This window comes from Monopterus albus, unplaced genomic scaffold (genome assembly GCF_001952655.1).
Source record: "Monopterus albus unplaced genomic scaffold, M_albus_1.0 scaffold71.1, whole genome shotgun sequence".
Lineage (NCBI taxonomy): Eukaryota > Metazoa > Chordata > Actinopteri > Synbranchiformes > Synbranchidae > Monopterus > Monopterus albus.
In genome coordinates this window covers 717,454-724,649 of record NW_018127951.1, presented here as the reverse complement: position 1 = coordinate 724,649, position 7,196 = coordinate 717,454, and positions in this window count along the sequence as shown.

The window sequence follows — 7,196 nt, the reverse complement described above, 5'->3', positions numbered from 1 at the left end:
GTGTGCTGCCACTCAGAGGACAGTGGCAGGTTTGTTACTGAAAACTATCAAAATATGCAAGTACTACTTTTTTAAAACTAGTTACCTTCGCCATGGGTGGAGGTTATGTTTTGGCCAGCGTTTGTTGCTTTTTTTGTTTGTTAAAAACTCAAAAAGCAGTGAAGAGATTTTGATGAAATTTGATGGAGAGGTAGATTATGACCCATGGAACAACTAATTAGATTTTGGTGCTGATCTGTATCATAATTTGGATTTTTTTTTTTAAAGATTATTCACCACTGTAAGTGCTGGAAAGGCTGCTGACTGACTGTGAGACCCCTTGTGGCCAAAGTGTGCTGCTGCGCTGCTAAACACTCCAATATACAGAGAGAAATCCCTGGGTCAGCGACAGCTTCCCATTCACTGTCAATGAAAACCGAGGGCTGTCACTCAGTACACCTCACTGTGTGAGACAGGCACTGAAGGAGCCCTACGAGGCGACGGCCCAGAGCTGGGGAAAGATGTACTCTATGCAGCAAGACCCTGATGACAGAGATTTTGACCCAGACTCACAACTGTTATCATTTTCATTCATAGGACTGGTGTTATGCCACTTTATTAAGTTCTGACATTTCAGGTGAGGAAGTAATTTGTTGTCAGTCTATCCAAGTAATGTCAATTTAGAAATTTGCAGAATATTTGTAATAATGTTTGATTATATAAGAATATTCTGGGTACTTTTCCTCTACTGTCCACAGTGAATAATATCAGATTGCTAAGCCTGAAGTTGTTTATTGGAACCTGCTGAAAACAAAAAATAAGCGCATTTAATTTTACACTGTCTCTGACCTCATCCAGGTACTTCTCTCTGATGTTGTTCATCTCCCTCCTGTGCTCCTCCCTCAGTTGCTCCAGCTTCCTCTCGTGATCACGCTGCACTTCCTCGCGCACTTCATCCAACTAGACAGTATTAGTAACGGTCAGTTTACAGAAAAAAGTTAGAATATTGTGAAAATTTACTTAAAAATTCAAGCCTTTGCTCAAATTCAGAAAGAAATGCACATTATGATCATGTAATTCTGTTTGTACAGAATTCATCTTGGTGGTTGGGGGTGGGGGAGGGGTCTCTAACCTCTTGGTGGTACTCTGCTGCCAGGTGTTGTTCAGGTCGTGGACTCATCATCAGATCCTTCCTCCTCTCCCTGCTTTTAACCTTTATACAGACAAGACAGTGCAAACACAGAGACGGACACATTTACACAGATCATTACGCTGTGAACCATGAACCATCACAATAGAACAAAGCTTGTGGTTGTTTCCAGCTTTATCTGGTGTTTAGACAAATTCTACAACTTAAACTCCAAATGGGTCAGAGTTCATAAAGTGTTATTAACTGTCATTAAAAAAATAGAACAATACTGCCCAATCACACTCAACTACATGTGGTATGTAATACATACATATTTTCATGGATTTGTAACAAAAATATGTTGGTAAAACACTTAACAGCACCATCATAAATCCACACGCTTGCTGTTCACTAACAATGTCTGGCAGGAAATAAACTTGAAGGAGAACTGTACTAAACAAAACATACCGTCTTCCTCTGCCTCTGAACTGAATCTACATATATCCATGCACAAGAATGGCTTCTGAAAACAAAAGATCCACTTTGCTTAACAATACCTTTCTAATGATTTTCTTTGCCTGTGTAGAGCACTCTGAAATGTCTTGCTTAATAACAATGACAATATTTGACTTTTGTAATTCACTGATCTTAGATTAAATTCTATGTTGCACTAACAGATGTTTGTCAAGCTCCTAGTATTTGTGTTTAGCTTCAGCTTCGGTTTGTTTGGAAAGAGACACCCCTCATTACTCATGCACAAAAGTGATCTCAAAGCAGTCATGTCCTGTGAAAAAACAAGATGTAAGCATTGAAATGTTAATAATTAAAAGGGGGATGAATAGATGAATGAATGAATGAATGAATGAATGAATGAATGAAATGTTGATTAAAAGGGGAAAAAATAAAAAATGAACTGGGCCCAGACAGGTCAACATCATCCTGAGTCACCTCCTGGTCCAGACAGTTCAGTTTCTCCTCCCTCTCTCCCTGGAGTCTCTTTCTCTCCGCTCGCAGCTCCTCTTCAGATTCTGCCCTTAGACGTTTAATGTCCTGCCTCTTCTGGGCCTCTAGCCTGTCATGCTCCTGTGAGGGGTTTTCTTTATATTGAATAGAGAGGATTAATAAAAGTATATTTCACAGTGTGAAATTTATTATGCATTAACGTATCAAAATTATGTATCAAAATAAGCATGTGCACATGGATCCTCACCGATTAGGACAAACAGAAAAGACTGTCCTCAACTTGTCGATATACAATATTTGTATGAAAAGATGCTACTATCTAATTGGTCAAAAACTGTTGGGGAGAAGCCGTGGTTTAGACTTAACTCTCCCGTTATTGGTCCTTCAGTCCGTCTGTCCTCCAATCGTCCTCTCTGCTCCAATGGTTGTGGACAGCGCCCTAGAAAGGGGAGGAATACCTATACAGCCTTAATTCCTACATACACAGTCACTTCTTCCTTTGTTTCCAACTAACTGCTCCATATTAGGCATTACTTTCTGGTTCAGCAAATAAAACTGTTCTGCCCGTGTGTGTATGTGCATGATGTTCCTACCTTTGAAGCTTTCTCCTCCGCTAGCCTCTTGATCTAATCTCTGTTTGACTAACCTTGGAATCCCAGTAAACTATAACTCCCCTGGCCCATTAGCCAGGTGGTGATAATAAATTAACTGTGGACCCTCTTAGCCAGAGCTGTAAATCTAAGGAGATTCACTGATTTAGTGAACAAGACACTATAATGTTGAAGGGTGCCTCAATGACTAATACAACAAATATTTGACCAGTGATTCAGTGAACACATAGGGTGATGTAAACATAACTGTGACATATGAGTATATAAACTTATGTGTGCCATAAAATAAAACCATTCATAAGTGCATAAAATAAAAATCACCCTAACAAATCCCTCCTTTTACACCTTTTAAGGTGTAAACCAATGTGACTTGATTATAAGCAAAACATTATAAAGGTATTTACTGGTGACTCAAACTCATGACAGTTCCAATTAAAACATAATTGCGAAAACATAGTGAAACTCATCGAGCTGTGACTTTGGACCGTTACTGGGCCTATCTAGGCCATCAGCCGACATCTCTGGTCCCAGGCCATCACAGGGAAATCTAACAAAATCAACTCAACCACAATTAGAAATGTAATAAAAATATAAATGAAAATAAGTCTGAATATGAGGGTTCTTTGCCTCATGCTCCATAACACACAAATGTCTGTACTGTTAGACAAACAGCTTCAATGCAAACATATCATTTCATCTTTAATAGATTTCTCATCATTTCTTAATGTCACTGCGGTACAGACGAAAAAACCCCATGATGATGATTTGTGGGGAAAAATTGTCATGCACGACCCCCTGGATCCTCAAGAGACGGAAAAACGCCATTATGATGATTTTGTGGGGAAAACCGTCTACATGGGACACCTTGGGCGATCACCACAATGGCCTGCAGTGAACCTGGATGTAGACAGAAACAGACATAATGAATCATAGGAGAAAATTAAAATGACAGTCAATATGTAGTATATACTGATTTTCTTAAATGTGACCAATTATTATGCTCATGAGTGCATGTTATATAATAAAAATATAGAATTATAAGTGTGTGCTATATAATAGAAATATAAAATGAAAAAATTCTGACCTTGTCCAGGTTTACCCTCCTTTTACACCTGAAAAGGTGTAAACAAACTTGAAAAGTACCCTCTACTTGTCAACCGTGGTGGCATAGTGTCTACACCTGGCTTTCTATTTCTCCATCCTTCCAGTTCACCCCCAACTCCATCTCAACCTCACAGAAGTCTAGCCGCTCAATATCACCCACCAGGGGCATCTGGTAAGGAGGAGGGTCTTTTTCTTTGGAGAGAGCAGTAGTGATTATATGATTTATCAGGGTCCTAAGACAAGGGATAAGACAACAACCACGACAGACCAGAATGGCAGCGAAAGTAGAAAAGGATATCAACAGGGATATTATCAGGGCTTTATATTTACCAAACTGTGCATCAAACCAACCACCAAATGGGTCCATGATGCCTGAGTTTTCTGCCAGTTCTGCGGACAAAGAGGTCAGGCCTGCTAGGGCCCTAGAAGCCACTGGGAGCAATTCGGGGTTCAGTGTCTTGCTCAGGGACACTTAGGCATGCCTAAGTGTCGAACCACCAACTTGCTGGTCAGCGAGACGACTGCCCTACCTCGTGAGCCACAGCCACCCCCCCAAGGCTATCAAGGCTTTATATTTACCAAACTGCACATCAAGCCAACCACCAAATGGATCCTCGATGCCTGAATTTTCTGCTAATTCCGAGGACAAAGAGGTCAGGCCTGCAAGGGCTTTAGTGATGCTTCCATCAGGAGCACTGTTATTTGGGATGAAAGTGCAACAGAAGTCACCAAACATTTTACAAACCCCTCCTTTTTCAGCCAGTATCATGTCAAGTGCCATCCTATTTTGCCATGCCATGAGAGAAGTGGGGCCCAGCTGTTCAACTATTCCCCTCACAGCATCCCTGGTGTAATTGACAAATCTCTTTTGATTATAGTAAATGTAATTAATCCAGTCTACATTTTTATTAACTGTAGGCCACAGAAATATGGATTCAAATCCAGCCAGAATTTGATTTCTGGCTTTGAATTCATCTGGGACACCCCTGGGAACACCAATCACATCAATGTAAATGTGGCTGTCAAATGAGCCACCAGGGGCGGCTCTCTTATGACGAGGCTGGAGCATTTTAGTGAATGGATTAATCAAGTCATCTTCGTTAACGGGGAGTATGTGAAAGGGCATTAGCAATTGAACAATAGCACATGGCCCAGCCCAATCCTGTGGTAATAGAGGCCTTAACTTACGGTCACCACATAGCCACCACAAATCAGCCCTAGAGGTGCTATGCTGAAGAAACTCGCTGGATGCATAGCCCCCATTATGACCAGTGATATTCAGGTCTTCTGAGCAGTAACTTTTAGGCATTGATCCTACATTAACTCCTCTCCCAGTTCTAGTGAAACAGGAGTAATTTCCTGGATACACTATCACTGATGGAGGAACGTCAGGTTTTTGGACAGGCGGGAAGAGATAATGCAGAGCTTTACATATTTCTCCTCTAGGGACTGTCGTACTGCCAAACAAGTTCACTGTACATCTAAGGCCCACGGGATCATTTTGATTATTTAATTTGAAGGGGGCAGTGCCTAGAACGGGCCTAGCCTTAGCACAAGCTACACAATCCACATTGTTAGTACTGGTAGCTGTGTATTGAACCCATTTCAGCCACATGTTACTATCTTCGTACCCAGTTTCTAAGGCTATTCTTTCTTTGCAGGTAAAAGAGGTCAAATTTAAGTAGCGAATGCCCAGGAAGTTTAAGGGGCCTAGAGGGTCCTGTTGAGGTGACAATACCAGGAAAGGTCCCATGGACCATTTTCCTAGCATATTCGCTGCCAGCATAAATACGTGATCGGCATCTTGTACTGTGGGATTGGTAAGAGTGATGCCTAGCATCACTTTTCCATCTTGTACCCCCGCTTTATATATGTGGAACCTCTTTTTAAAATCTTGTGCATATTGCCATGAATTGGGAGTAAGGTCTAAATCTGTTCCAGTGTTAGCAATAACTTCCTCAAATCCCCAGCACATAGATGTGAGGTCATGGTGAGGGGGAGGGAGGGGGACTTTACGGGCAAGGTTTCCTGGTCTGCGTATGCACACAAGGTACCGTTGTTGATGCATCACAGTGGCTGATGCATCACATGGTAACACCTTACAGGCGTCAATTTGTACTGCACAAGTAACACCTTCCACACACTTGATCGTGATGTCTTCATTGTGAGAGGTCACAATGTGTGGGTTGCGAATCAAAAGCCTGGAGTCTCTTAAGGTAGTTGTGGTGTTCACCGAATTATTTAATGTCTGAGCTCGTGCCCAGAAGAATATGGGGAGTATGATTATCAAACTGAGCAAAACGAAAATTAGTAAGGTTCCCCTTAAGCCACAAAGGCCAGGGTGTCTAAATGGATGCCATGGTCAGCTGGTGGATATTTCCATGGCTCCTTAGAGGGCTATTATTAACAAGTTGTCAAAATCAGAATTGATTCTAAGATTTAAAGCCCTCACTGTCTGCAGCCAAATCAGTCCTAACCTCTCCTAATGTGCGAGAGGGCGGTGGGGCAGGTACACAATGTGTCAGGTGGTGCCAATTAGCTCCAGCTTTTCCTTTTACCTGGACCACATGTGATGTGCACTCAGTTACCTTGTACGGTCCAGCCCACCTGGGTTCAAGCCACTTGCGTTTGTGAACTTTCACTCACACCCAGTCCCCCACCTGTATTGCTGGAGTCTCTTTTGGAGTTGCTTCGGGTTCAGCCAACTGCACCTGTTTAGACAAGACTCGAATCAAATTAGTCAATGCTTTCATGTAATCATCACAGCTTACCTGCCAGACATCCAGAGAGGGCATATGACCCCCCTCTCTGGGAGGTCCTGGCATGGGCCTTCCCGTCAGCAACTCATGAGGGGTCAGGTGAGTCTTGACCCCTGGTGAGGTTCTCATGGACATGAGCGCCAGAGGGAGAGCATCTACCCATGTAAGTTTAGTTCCATAGCATATCTTTGCTATTTTTCTCTTTAATGTTTGGTTTGCCCTTTCAGCTAATCCCTGTGAGGCAGGGTGATATACTGCTCCAAAACGGTGTGTTATACCGAAAGCTTTCTCTACCTCAGCTAATTCCTTATTGGTAAAATGCGATCCGTTATCTGAGCGGATACTCCTTGGAACCCCATACCTAGGTATAAGTTCATTTTTTAACCATTTAACCACTGTCTGTGCTGTTTCATTTCTACAAGGGATAGCCTCTACCCATTTAGTGAATCGGTCGACCATCACTAACAAGTATCGGTATCCTCTTGTTCTGTTATCTGCTCCCATGTCTGTGAAATCAATCGTGATATCTTGGAATGGAGCTTCTGGTACAGGAAATCTTCCCATTGGGCACTTATATGCTGGCTTTGGGTTGTAGTTATTGCAAATATCACAATCAGTGACATAGTTTTCTACCATAGCTGTCATGTGGGG